Here is a 13663-nt window from a genome sequence, read left to right on the forward strand (position 1 = left end):
TACATATAGAGGTTTTTACGGTTAAAACATGAAAATACAATAATATGATTTTATTTGATGATTTACTATGAAAGATATATGTTGATGGTGTGACTAAGACGAAGACGGTGCCGCAGATACATCCAGCAAGTCCCTGGAGGTCAACTTCCAATAGATACTGTTTGGGCAGGAAGGCAGGGACGAATGAAGGAACGAAGGATGGAGCTATGTGGATAACAGTACAATATAAAACAGTCAGTCGCTATGTTTTTCGAGGTGGGGATGTTGTTGGGCTGGGAAGTGGGACGTATAAATGGACGCCGTAACGGGGAGGAGTGAGAGTGGGTCAGGAGACTGGGAGAAGTATTGGAGCCTTAATATAGGAAAGGATATGGTGACATAACCTATACCCCGTAGGATGTAGACTTCAGGGAGGATTTTAGGGTCAAGAAGTGGTAGTGTGTTGAAGTTACCTTAGGATTACATATGGTGGATGTAGAAGTACAAAGAGAGTGGGACTACTGGAAACAACACGTGTTAGCAGCTCGGAATTCGAGATTAGATAGACAGTTCGCGGAATGTTTAGAAATTCCAAAAATGTACTACGAATTTGAGGAAGAGGAAATTTTATTAACTGGTGGAGGATATGTGTAGCAGGAAGAAGGTGGATGTACGAAACGCGAATCGCAAAATTTCGGAAGTATTCCACAGGTCTCATGCAAACCAAGGAGAACGTCTCTCAGAGCATAATAATACTCCCAGCAGCCTAAGTTCGTGGTGCGCTGCACGTTTGAGCTGCAGTTCACCTCGATGACGGCGTTTGTGGAGACGACCATCGACCTGGTGTACCAAAAATGTGATTGCTCCGAAGAACCGACACTTTTCCTACTTTGGCAAAGGCGACGATGTGTCGTACAAGGCTTTTGTAGGTGTAGAGCCCTGCAGAAGGATGTAATCCACATGTACTGTCTGTTAATAGTTTCAGCAATTTTAGTCTAAGATGGACTTTTTGGTGAAGGGGGGCTTCATGTTAGATTCCGATTGAAGGCTAGTAAGAGAGATGAGATGGTTATGGGTGGTGATGTGGGAATCAGGGAGATGAAAGCGACTGGAAGTACGTTCCATACTTACGACTGTGTTTTGACAGAAGTGGTTTTGAGCGGTCGTAGGCTACTCTAGGAGGACGAAGGTCTGGAGAGATAGGTGAGAAAGTTGAAGGAATGGTTGGAACAAACAGATAAGAGCAAGAAAGAGATGGGAATAGAGAGAGAGAGAGAGAGAAAGAGAGAGTGATTGGAGAAAATAAGAAAATTAACTTACTATTATGTCATATGCGAGTGCTAGATTCAAAGTTAACCATCTTAATTGTGTTTTTAGAAAACGCTAACTTATAGTTAGAAACATCTGTCGCCGTCATACATACAGAAACAGTGCAGGTATTTCTGAAGGCAAGTGTGCAAACAAAGTACCGCAACAGACACATAAAAGACTGTAAATAAAGAATTGCTGGATCATGTTTTTTTCTGTATTTTCTCTTTTCTGCACTATACACACTTTGTCGTTAATGCCTGGTACAATCAATGTGGGGCCCTAACCAAATAATTCCTTCTTAATCAGTAGTGTGTATAACTTCGGCGTTTACTGGTATTGAAACAGGCGAGTTTCGTCCAGTTTGCCACTGTGCAGCGGTTCTTCGTCTCCAAACAGTTAAGTATGTTTTCAATTCTTTTGATCCGTCACTATTGACTCAAATAAGTTAAAAGTTTGGAAACGGTAATAAGACGGATATAAAAAACATTTTCCTGCGCCAATAATGAGGTAACAGGTGCTGCCATGGTTTCCGAAAAAGTTTTCATTTGTTATGTGCGATTGTGAAATGAAAGCACATAATTCAAAAAGAGGGAAGATAAGTGAAAGGTCTCTTCTGGAGGTCATAAAATAAATTTAATTGATCGAACAGTATGATAATCTCATCAAACAATGATGTAATAGTCTTCATCGTAATAAATATTTTCAGAATACACACAGAAAACTATATAAAATGCTGACGACGTCCAAGAATGGCGAAACATACTTGGGTACCAGCAAAAACTTACGTTTTGTATGGGGGGGGGGGGGTGGTCCTTAATATTAAATTTATTTGCAGAATTCCTATATGATTCTGGTGGAATGATCAGTAACTGGAACTGATTATCCTTTTTTTTTTTTAATTTTCTTTCGTAGTTATGTTCACACTCACGTATATTCGTGACTATTTTGGAATTCACTGTTCGTTTTCACGCTATTATCTGAGTCGTAATGACGTTAGTGCCAAGAAGAAATTTAATGGAACGGTTCGCATTTATGCCTTTCGCATGTTAAGCTCGCATGGTGGTTTAAAAATGAGAACTCTGTTCGAAAGTAGTCACCAATAAACTTAGGTGCAAACGCAACTACGACCCAAAACGAAACTGTGACTATGGGTACACATAATGCCCGTAGAAGGCTACAGCTACTGTTGTTTAAGTTGCGTCTGATTAATTGTTAATCACGTTTGCTATCTTATCAAAGCAACTACCGATTTTGGCCATTATGGATCATCTTAAGATATTTTCAGCTTAGTTACAGTGAATCACTTGAACTTCTACGTCGTATATAGCTGTCTAAATATTAAAATATTAATGCTCCATACGATTCCCTCTGAATAGCTCCACATAGAAAGGTTATCTGTGAACCAAAGATAACAATCTATGAACAGTGATAAGCTAGAACATTATGACCACTGAACACAGCGGCGTTGGATGCCGCCTTTTGGCGTTGCGGGCACGTGACACGGTAACAAAAGTATGTGCGTGGAGCAGAAACGGTCGGGAATCAGACTGGCGAAGATAAGGGCTGCAAATGCGGAGATCCGTTGATATAAGTGACTTTGACAAAGGGCAGATTATTGTTACCCAGAGCCTGTGAACGAGTATCTGGAAAACGGCGAAGCTGGTCAACTGTTCACATGCCACTGTTGCGAGCATCTACGGAAAGAGGTAGGACAGTGCAACCACCACTAGGCGCTAAATGGTTGGACGTCCACCACAATTCACAGACCGTTCGGTTCTGGTGCGGAAGCTTGCCTGTTCTGTAAACTAGAATAGATGGTGATCTGTGGCATCTCTGCCGAAAGAGTAAATGGTTCAAATGGCTCTAAGCACTATGGGACTTATCTGAGGCCATCAGTCAAAAATGGTTCAAATGGCTCCGAGCACTATGGGACTCAACATCTGAGGTCATCAGTCCCCTAGAACTTAGAACTACTTAAACCTAACTAACCTAAGGACATCACACACATCCATGCCCTAGGCAGGATTCGAACCTGCGACCGTAGCAGTCACGCGGTTCCGGACTGAAGCGCCTAGAACCGCACGGGCACCGTGGCCGGCGGCCATCAGTCCCCTAGACTTAGAACTACTTAAACCTAACTAACCTAAGGACATCACACACATCCATGCCCAAGGCAAGATTGGAATCTGCGACGGTAGCAGCAGCGCGGTTCCGGACTGAAGCGCCTGGAATCGCTCGGCCACAGCTGCCGGCCCGTAAACATCATTGGCCTATTGCGACCTCCCACTCCAGAGGTTCCTTTTTAGTACTGGTGACAGTGCGAACTATGGCGCATTATACAAACTGTCTACTACTCCTAGGAAAGATATTTTGTGATCTTTTCAGAATAGTTACAGCGTATCATGATGAACAAATTGACGTCGTACGCTGTAACTAAGCCGAAAATATTGGAAGGTAACTCATAAAGGCAGAAACCGATAATTACCTAGATTAAATTGCAACTGTAACTGTAATAAATAATCAGTAGTAAGAATCACCGCAACTGTACTTATCGTTATATGTTTACAGAGAAACATGTATGAGTGTTACAGGTTTTCAGGATAGAATTTCTTGCTGGTTTAGTGGTTGGGTTAAGATGCTCACTAGAGAACCTTCTCGTGAATGGTACACAATTAGTGCCCTTGACAGGTAGCGCTGTCACCAATACCGAGACAATTATCTGCCGTCGGTCGAAGAGGCATGGCTCAAAAGATTATCGCCTTCAGTTTACAGGCGTTTTCTGTATGCGTATGTAGCGAGAATTAATCTTATAGAAGATTTCGTTTACCACATTTTAGCTATGAGTAGCACAGCTGTTCCAAACGCCTTTTTCTTCGTGCTATGTAATATCTAAGTTCCAAACGGGTTTCACCTTTTATACAGAGCCTCAAAAAAGAGCTAATCACCTAGAAGGCATGATAGGATGTCAATGCAACTTAGTACAATTACACATAATCGGCGTGTATGTAAATGATTAGAGTTGCGACTCTCTGACAGGCGCTGCAGTCTGGAACCGCAAGACCGCTACGGTCGCAGGTTCGAATCCTGCCTCGGGCATGGATGTTTGTGATGTCATTAGGTTAGTTAGGTTTAACTAGTTCTAAGTTCTAGGGGACTAATGACCTCAGCAGTTGAGTCCCATAGTGCTCAGAGCCATTTGAACCTCTGACAGGCAGAGCTTCTTCCAGATTTGTTTGTGTTTAGTGTTGTTACCAGGCCTGGTAGGGTTTGCAAGGGGCGTGAACAGCGTCAGCTGTTGAGTGGTCACTGTGAAGGGTACGGAGTTGCTGCGTACTCGTTTGACACGGCGTTATCAGTACCTCAAATGGGGCTTCATTGTTAAGTCTCCATTTGGCCGGCTTGTGGAATCGTGCAAATTCTAAATTACTGGGGCGTTTCGATGTGACAGTGGCCTGATGTTGGACTGCATGGGAACGGGAGGACAACCATACAACCATACTGGTCGTCGAGGTTACAGTCGATCACGTATCACCACCACGAGCGAGGATCGCCGCATTACCAAGCACATCGTAACCCCTTCGAATCTGTGCCTGCCATCCGAGAACAGCAACATTCTGCCTCATTCCTCACCATTAGTGTAGCAATAGCCAGAATAAGGAATTACCGCCCTACGCGTAGGCTGTCGTTAATACGACGACACAAATGGTTGCGTCTGGCGTGGTGCTGTGACTGGCATGCATGGACTGTTAACAAATAGTGCCGCATTGTGTTCATAATGACTCGCGGTCCTACACTATCGTTGACAAGTATGGCAGCGACCTGGGGAGAGGTCGTATTTTTCCGTTGTTTCTGAGAAGAACAACGCTGTTACTTCTGACGTCATGATGTGGTTGTCCATAGGTTTATGACTTCAGGTCACAGCTGGTAGTACGTGGAGGAAACTCTTATATCACAATTTCAGTTCAAGACATCCTTCTTCCTCATGTGTTACCTCTCACGTGACAATATCATGGTGCCATTTTTCAACAGGGCAATACTCGTACACACATGAAAGCAATCTTTATGGACTTACTGAGTGATTTCACATAAAAGTTTACTGGGTATCGTACCACGTCAAAACGTAAAAAACTAAATCTTCGGCCACGGTTATACTGGTCTTCTGGGTCTACTGGACACAAGTCGACCCAGAATAGTTTTATTCCTGCGACACAGTATGATACTCAGAAAGCTTTTATGTCAACTGAGTCTGGACACGGAAGCCTTCGCAGTTATATGTCTGCGTGATGTTGAGGTACTCCAGTGGCGAGCTAAATCCCCAACAGAGCACTTGAGGGACCAGCTCGGACGTCAGCTCTGTCCGGTGAGTCATGGACCAGTTACAATAATTTTGCGCCAGCTTGCGTCAGGAGAGGATGCAACGGTTTTACGGCACCGTTCCCAACCTAATTAGTGCAGGCATCTAGGCCACAGAGAGCGCAACATCATACTGATAAGTCGCCTCATACTGCAGAGTTCTTTGTACATTTGACTCAATTTTGTAATCACTTCGATAACATCACTTACCGTCTGAATTCGTAAAGTCTGATTTTGTTTCGTCCTCCACTTCTGAATGGTTCACTTTCTTCTCATGCAGTGTATTAAAGTATTTTTTTAATTACTTGTCTGTCCTACCAAAATCTGTTAGAGGGGCCATTTCCATTTCACTTACGAAACATCGGTTCGTACTTGCGTAGAGATCTTTTGGTTTTCCTATTTTCACACTCTTTTTCCGTAGGTAGATGATGTGAAACATTTCATTGTCGATCTCGCAAGAACTGCAGACTTGTAAAAGACAAAAGTCGTCGTAGTTCTCGCACTATACCTCTAAAGTTCTTGCCAGATCGGTGGTGAAGTTTTCACATTATTTAGTTAATGAACAACCACTTGTGGAAACAAGAAAACAAAAACATTGCAGTGCGAATATGTGCCTAATTTTCGTAAGTCAAGAGAAGTGTGTTCTCTAATCTTTGACTAGATGAGTAGAAACGCAGATTTGGGTAGAAATGACAAGTAACTAGAACAAAATTACTACAATTGCATCGTTTTCTATTGTATTTTATTTGTGAACCTCACTATACCGTCCCACTGAAGTTGCCATAAACCAAACACCTCAGTTCTTATTAAGTTGACCTCGCAGTGCAATAATTTTTTCTATATTTACGAGTATGTTAGTCTATACTAGTTTTGCATAGGCAATATTTTTATAAAATTCATACCAAAATAAAGTTGTACAAAAATGTTTCTGAAAATCCTTGTTAATGAACGATCCTCTAGTCATTACACTTGACATAAAACGAAATTAGTAAAGGATTTCATTGTATGTTGCGACAGGGAAATGCATGAACATTAGCCTCATCGTGAAATGGATTAACTAGCCGACTGCTCTGCTTAGTTAATCGCCAAATGCTCAGTGTTGATTTCTGCATGCTACCTTGTATCGAACATTCCGGAGTTTGTTTGTTAATTAGAGCTAATGAGAGTAGTTCACTTTTAAGCGAAAGTTAGGTCTGAAAACCTTGTTGTTGCCATGCTGGCATGGGTGTTAATTTTGCATTTCGATACTATTCTTAAACATTCAATACGGTGAATAACTCAACACAACCCGCTTGATACAGAGGATTGAACGAAGAAAAGAGACTCTAGTTGTTATTCAGTGAGTCCCATGAACACTTATGAAAATCTGCCACAATGACTTAATGAACAAGTAGCGAGTTTATCCAAAAGAAAAACGTACCGACTTGGACGTGCTTTTTTATACAAAATGAACAGTTTTTTTTGTATGTGAGCACTATTTCTTTAGCTGAACTAGATTAACAAAAGAATATATCCATTAGCACGTATAATAAGGAAACCTTCTTTCAGTCATCACAGCATTCAATCTTAGACTAATAACCTGAGTGTTATCTAGCTATAAACGTGAATCGCCACTCGCGAAACGGAATATTACTGCGTTTATTTGTGGTTGTCGAAGTAATAAGATTTTGTGGACCATTCTCGGTCTTTCCATTTAAGAGTAATGCCGTTGCTACCGTACTCTCAATTAGCAGACACGTTCTGACACCAACTGCGCTTTCTCCTCACCAGAAGACTTGCGTAATGCGTTTGTCTCGTTTCTTTCCCCTTCTTGCTACGGCCAATTATCAAGCGTCCATGCAATGCATTTCTTTTCAGTGCCAAAAAAACCTGTCTCTCATACATTCATAACGCAACCCGTGCAGCAAGCTTCCTAGTCTTCGGTTAATTAACGACCCACGGAATACCAGTAGAACGTTCTCCGTCTAATGCATCAGGACAGTAAATCAGAGTATGAACGGTTCCGGCTGAACCTGTGGTAGCTTACGTATGCTGATGCTGTTATTTGTGGCTTTTCGTTTTATGGAGTGTCAGCTTGTAATAAGTTAATCGCTTTTTATCTATTTAATTCGTGCTCCTCCCAGCCAGCCCTTATTTATATAACTACTTCATAACAGGTTTGACTTTTCTTTTATGGAAACTTCACAAAATAATTACAACGAACAATTTAGTGTTAGTGGTACGATTATTAACGTGCTGGAATTGTAGGACCAATATATTCCACAAACCCAAACAACTAAGCTGCCAACATGTACAAATCAACGGAAAAATTCATACAAGTGGTTCTATATCTGGTGCCGCCGTGTGCTTTTCATTGATACAATCCAGCTCAGATTGCCTGAGAAGCTAACCAGAAGATGCCGATCATTTTCTGTCTCTGCACATATATTACGCTAGAATGCAGATTCCCCTTCTCGTAGTTCAGCATAAATTTATGAAAGTAGAAGAACACAAATTCGCATTCGTAAATATCACTCGTGTAAATTATGTGCTCTATACGTTACAGACATATTTGTATGCTTTTGAAAGATCTATTCAGTCACTACAAAATTTTGAGTTTAAGACACTTTCCTTGTTAGACGCTAGAATCAGTATGTTTTTCAAAATTCTCCTGGCATTCTGGTTAATCAGTGGGCTAAGGAAGCTGTGAGTGAACACAGAGCAGGGAGTTAAGTTTTAGCTGTGGGCATAATTGTGAATTTTAATCTTACATCATCTCTAGTGTTGTATTTCATCGGTGACTATGCTTGATGCAAAGCACATAACCCAAACCTCTCTCCGTTTTACTACCTGCTTCAAAAGTATTTATGTGTTGTTTCCGTGATGGTGATCGGGCTTCAGAGATAATGAAAAGTAATACCCGGAACAGAATAATGTGCCGTACATCGTTATTTATTTTACCATTATTTATGTTATAAACTTCTCTATTTCCAATACATTAATGTCCACCGTATACGTTCTAGAAGGACAAAAATTTTCTTGCGATCAACTATTACGTTTAATGCTTATGTATCGTTCCATTTGATTCACACTGAAATTATTTGACATTTTCAGTTAGTTTATTTTCTTCTTCCTCTTCCCGAAACGTTCCCGTTCACAGAGCCTCTTTCTCTTTCCCCACACAGTCTATCATTAGCATCTCCTCCCACTGCAGTCGTCTTCGGTTCACGTCATCCTTCACCTGGTCTATCCGTTTTGTTCGTGGTCTTCCGATTGGCCTTCGTCCAGATTAGGCCCGTTCTTGGGCTGTCCTTGGAAGTCTTTCTGGTCCTATTCTTTTAATGTGGCCAAACCATTTCAGCCTATTACTCGCCATATTTTCTTTTAGGGGCTTGATCTGCAGTGTGTTTCATATTATTTCATTCCTTCTCCTGCCCCTTCTCATCTTGTGCAGGATCTCTCGTAGAAAGGACATTTTTGTCACTTGTGTTGTGCTCAGATCTTTCTTTGCCCAAGTCCAACATTCTGATCCGTTGGTCAAAATTGGCAGATACAGTGATTTGTATATCATTACCTAGGTTTTGGCAGGGATCCTCCAATTTCTAGTTATGGACGACACACGAATAAAATTTCGAACAAATTTCTACTCCTACTACATTTCATCCTTGATGTTGCCTTTCTTGTTTGATTTACTTCCTAGATACATGAGAGCATCTACTTCTTTAATAATTTTTTTCATTGCAACTTAGAGTCTTCATTTCTTCATTTTTCCTGGTGAGGTTCATTACTTAACTTCTTTTTATTCTTATTTCCATGCCTGCTTCTTCCAATTACTCTCTGCCAAGTATTTAGTTGTTCTTCCAATTTCTGATCACTGTCTTTTTAAATCAACATATCCTCTGCCATGCTGTGATTTTCATATAATGCTGCTCTACGTATTAATATTACTCAATACCGCTCTCGTATAAGAATACGTATTTACTATCAGTATGTGCCTATATAAGAATAAAGTAAGTTATTTCATTACTTATTTATTCCATTTTTCCGTAATTTTTGACCAAAATTATCAGCCTTTTATCAAATGATTTATTCTGACAGATGCAGAGATTTTGGGTACCTGCAAAGTCAGAGATTACTTTCTAATCTACATTTATGTAGCAATACATAACGTTTTAATGTTAAGTTAAGGCCTAGTATGCATATTTTTGCCTCCACAGATGAAGGTGTTTCTCCAGTCTGCCTCATGTTCGTCAGAATTACATTTTAATACTCCGATGCTTTGGGAGGCCTTGCAACATGTGCTTGGAGTGAACTAATGTATTCAGTTAGCAGAAGTGTCTTTTTACCGAGGCTCAGAACGCCTAAATTTTTCCCATTTGATTGCTGGTCACTGCTCGCATGTCACGTCAAGGAACTCAAGCGTATGTAGATAAACACTGGACGTATATATGACACTCACTACGGTTCTCTGATGATTTTCACCTGAAGTGAATACACCAAAGACTAGATACTGAAACACCCCTTTCGTCCGTGTCTCAGAGTATTCTATCCTGCTCTACGTAGGTTGTGGCCGAGCGGTTCTAGGCGCTTCAGTCCGGAACCACGCTACTGCTACGGTCACAGGTTCGAATCCTGCCTCGGGCATGGATGTGTGTGATGTCCTTAGGTTAGTTAGGTTTAGGTAGTTCTAAGTCTAGGGGACTGACGACCTCAGATGTTAAGTCCCATAGTGCTTGGAGCCATTTTTTTTTTCTACGTAGGTAGAATGTGGTTCATTATAACTCACGCTGGTGGAAAGGTAGAGACCGGTGGGACGAAACAGGCGGTTCCTGAGATAAATGACAGCTGAGATCACGAAGTGAACGAATAACCAAAACAAGTCCAGAGTAGCAAAGTCGTCTTCAGGGTATACAAGGATCCAGCAAACAATACAATGTAAATCACAAACGTACATAAGGCTAGGTCAAACTCATCTTTTCACTGGCGCTTAACTAAAGGCTTCATAGACTAGCAACAGCCGAGCTGTGGTATGTAGCGGCGGCTCCTCGCATGCTTGCCGCGGCTATCGCCTGAAGACCGAGCACGTCTGACGTGTTCTTCCTATCGATGTTCGGATTAGGCGGGGAATCCGAATCACCGTCAGATACTGGGGCTACCTAATGGCTCCGCGCTCGGCTCTGAGATCTCTACCGAACAAGTGCACGCTCACTAATCCGCAAGAACACCGCGAAAAACGGGGGTGTACCTGAGCAGCATTCCACAGCGGTGCACTTCGGACTGTCTCTGTCTCGCGTACTGCACTGATTAACTTGACTGATCACGAAGGACTACATATTCCCGTCTTCAGAAATACACAACGAAAACACGATCTTCGCTCCAGAGGAGGGACTTCTACGTGCCATGAGGGCTGACAACCGACTCCAGACAGAAAACCAACTCCCCTATTTACATGCCAACATAGTGGCAGCATGCAGAGCAGTGCTCACAGCCTTAGAGCTAAGAGAACTACCGATAATAGTGATTGCGCATTTCGATTTTATTGGGTTGGGTTGGGTTGTTTCGGGAAGGAGACCAGACAGCGAGGTCATCGATCTCATCGGATCAGGGAAGGATGGGGAAGGAAGTCGGCCGTGCTCTTTCAGAGGAACCATCCCGGCATTTGCCTGGAGTGATTTAGGGAAATCACGGAAAATCTAAATCAGGATGGCCGGACGCGGGATTGAACCGTCGTCCTCCCGAATGCGAGTCCAGTGTCTAACCACTGCGCCACCTCGCTCGGTCGATTTTATTCCGTATAAATTACGGAGCTCTCAAAGCTGTGAAAGTTTGTTACTATTGTAGTTCTTAAAACAATTGCTTAAAATAGGTACTTATCAAATCTTTTTACAAATGCTTTCCAGATGATGTATTTATCTAAATTTCAATTTCTTTGAAGATACCCTGAACCGATGCACTGTGGGCTGGTGTAAACAAATTATATAAAATGAGTTAATACTAAGGCAGAATGTTATTATTAGGGTTGATATATAAGTTCATAGCGTATTGTTTTGCATGTTGCTACTCCCGTTCCTATGGGTTTATTAATCGATTGTCATTTTTTTTTAATTTGTAGTTCACTGTTGCATTTGAGTTGACATATTGTCATTTTGTCATTTGAAGATGGTGAATGGAACCGTGGACGCTAGAAAATGTACTGGCAAGTGGAGAAATCGGAACATTTCCGACATATTCTCCTGTTTGAGTTCAGTAGACGGGTAACAGCAGCGGAGGCAGCCAGAAATATTTGCGTCGTGTATGGTGACAATGCCACTGGACAGAGCAAAACAAGAAAATGGTGTTCTCGTTTTAACGAGGATGCTTTTGATATTAGTGACTCTCCACTTTCAGGAAGATCTTCAGGGTTTGATTAAGATAGTTCAAACGCATAAATCCACAGTGATCCACGTCAGTGTACGCGAGAATTGGCGAATGTGACGAAATGTGATCATTCCATAATCGTGCGACATTTAAACGCAATGACGAAGGTTCAAAAATCGGTCATATGGGAAACGTATGCTCTAAGACAATATCACAAAAATCAGCGGGTGGCCATACGTGCATCTCTGCTTACTCGTCATGAATTGGCTCGTGAACAACACAGACCATTCCTGTTCTGTATCGTTAATGGTGACGAGAAAAGGTGTCTTTATGCTAACGTAAGGAAAAGAAGGGATAATTGATCCCAAACAAAGCAGCAGTTCCCCGGAGAAAGACCTGCGCGCATCCACAAAGATAATGTTAAGCAGCCCGTGGAACAGCAACGGTGTAGTGTTATACGAATTGCTTCCCCGAGGTATGACCACCACTACTTACACTTCGCACGTGAATAACGACAATGAAGAGTGAGTGAAGCGACGCTACTCCAGCACAACGCCCGCCCGCATTCTGCTAGACTGACAAAAAACACTGTACAGGAATTGGGTTGGGAAACTACGCAGGCACCTTATTCACCTGATCCTGCGCCCTCAGATTTTCAAGCGTTCCGCTCCCTATCGAACAACCTTCAAGGAGCTTCCTTTTCCGGATGAAAATGCGCTCCGGACATGGTTTGACGAGTTCTTCGCCTCAAAACCACGTGATTTCCATAGTCACGGAATCGAAGTGTTACCCCAGCTTTGGCAAACTGTTGTAGATAGTGAAGTAGAATGCGTTATTGATCACTAAAGTCTATGTTATGTGTATCTGTTGTGTTCATTAAATTTATGGAAAAACGCTATGGACCCTTATGCACCAACTTAATATTTTTTAAATCTTAGCCATCCTTGGCTCGTTAACAGTGAGGATAAGAACAAGTTATATTTGTACGAGTGGCCAGTTATATTTGTACGAGTGGCCGTCTCTAACGACCTCGCTCTCGACGGGACGTTAAAACCCAATCTTTCTTCCTTCCTCGGATGGGGAAAGGGGAGGAGGGGGACACACTAACAAACTGAGACAAACATCCCCCCCCCCCCCCGGAAGACAACTTAGAATCGCGGTTGTCTGATAGATTTAGCGGCTTATCAACGCATAAGGTCTTAAAGAAGAAAAGGCTTAAACGAAGCAGAATGTAAGATTACTTGTGCACCGAATTTCCCGTTGCAAATTTGCGTCAGGCCCTTGGCCGTTTGTGTGTGGAATGCGCTGCTTAGCAAGTGCTGAAACCCTCGTGCCTCTAAGCGGGCGCTGCAGCTGTCTCTAAACGTGAGCGAGGAGCCGGGCGGCTGCCGCCAGATGACTTGGCCAGTCCGTCAGGGAGTGAGAGCGGGGCTGCGGCGACCTTTGCGTCACGCCGGTCCCTGGGGTGCAGGGGACGGGGACCGCCGCTTCTCGTTATTAGCGCTCACTCCCTCCCACCCTGCAGCTACCGCTGTCCGCCAGGATTACCACCAGCTCCTGTGCTCACCACAAATCCCCTGCCCGTCATCGAAAGCTCCTTCGACCCTCGACCCGAGCGCGGGGTCGATTATCTTCTCTCGACACAACAGGGCACCGCGGGACGTGCGTAAGCGCGTGAATTGCG

The 13663-nt window shown here is 42.7% G+C and overlaps 1 protein-coding gene across 2 annotated transcripts in view; it reads left to right on the forward strand.

Moving 5' to 3' along the window:
• LOC126198762 (transcription factor Sox-5-like) overlaps nucleotides 1-13663 on the forward strand; it is a 1065309-nt gene that overhangs the window by 307710 nt on the left and 743936 nt on the right. The window lies entirely within an intron of this gene.

Source organism: Schistocerca nitens, chromosome 8, assembly GCF_023898315.1.
Source record: "Schistocerca nitens isolate TAMUIC-IGC-003100 chromosome 8, iqSchNite1.1, whole genome shotgun sequence".
Lineage (NCBI taxonomy): Eukaryota > Metazoa > Arthropoda > Insecta > Orthoptera > Acrididae > Schistocerca > Schistocerca nitens.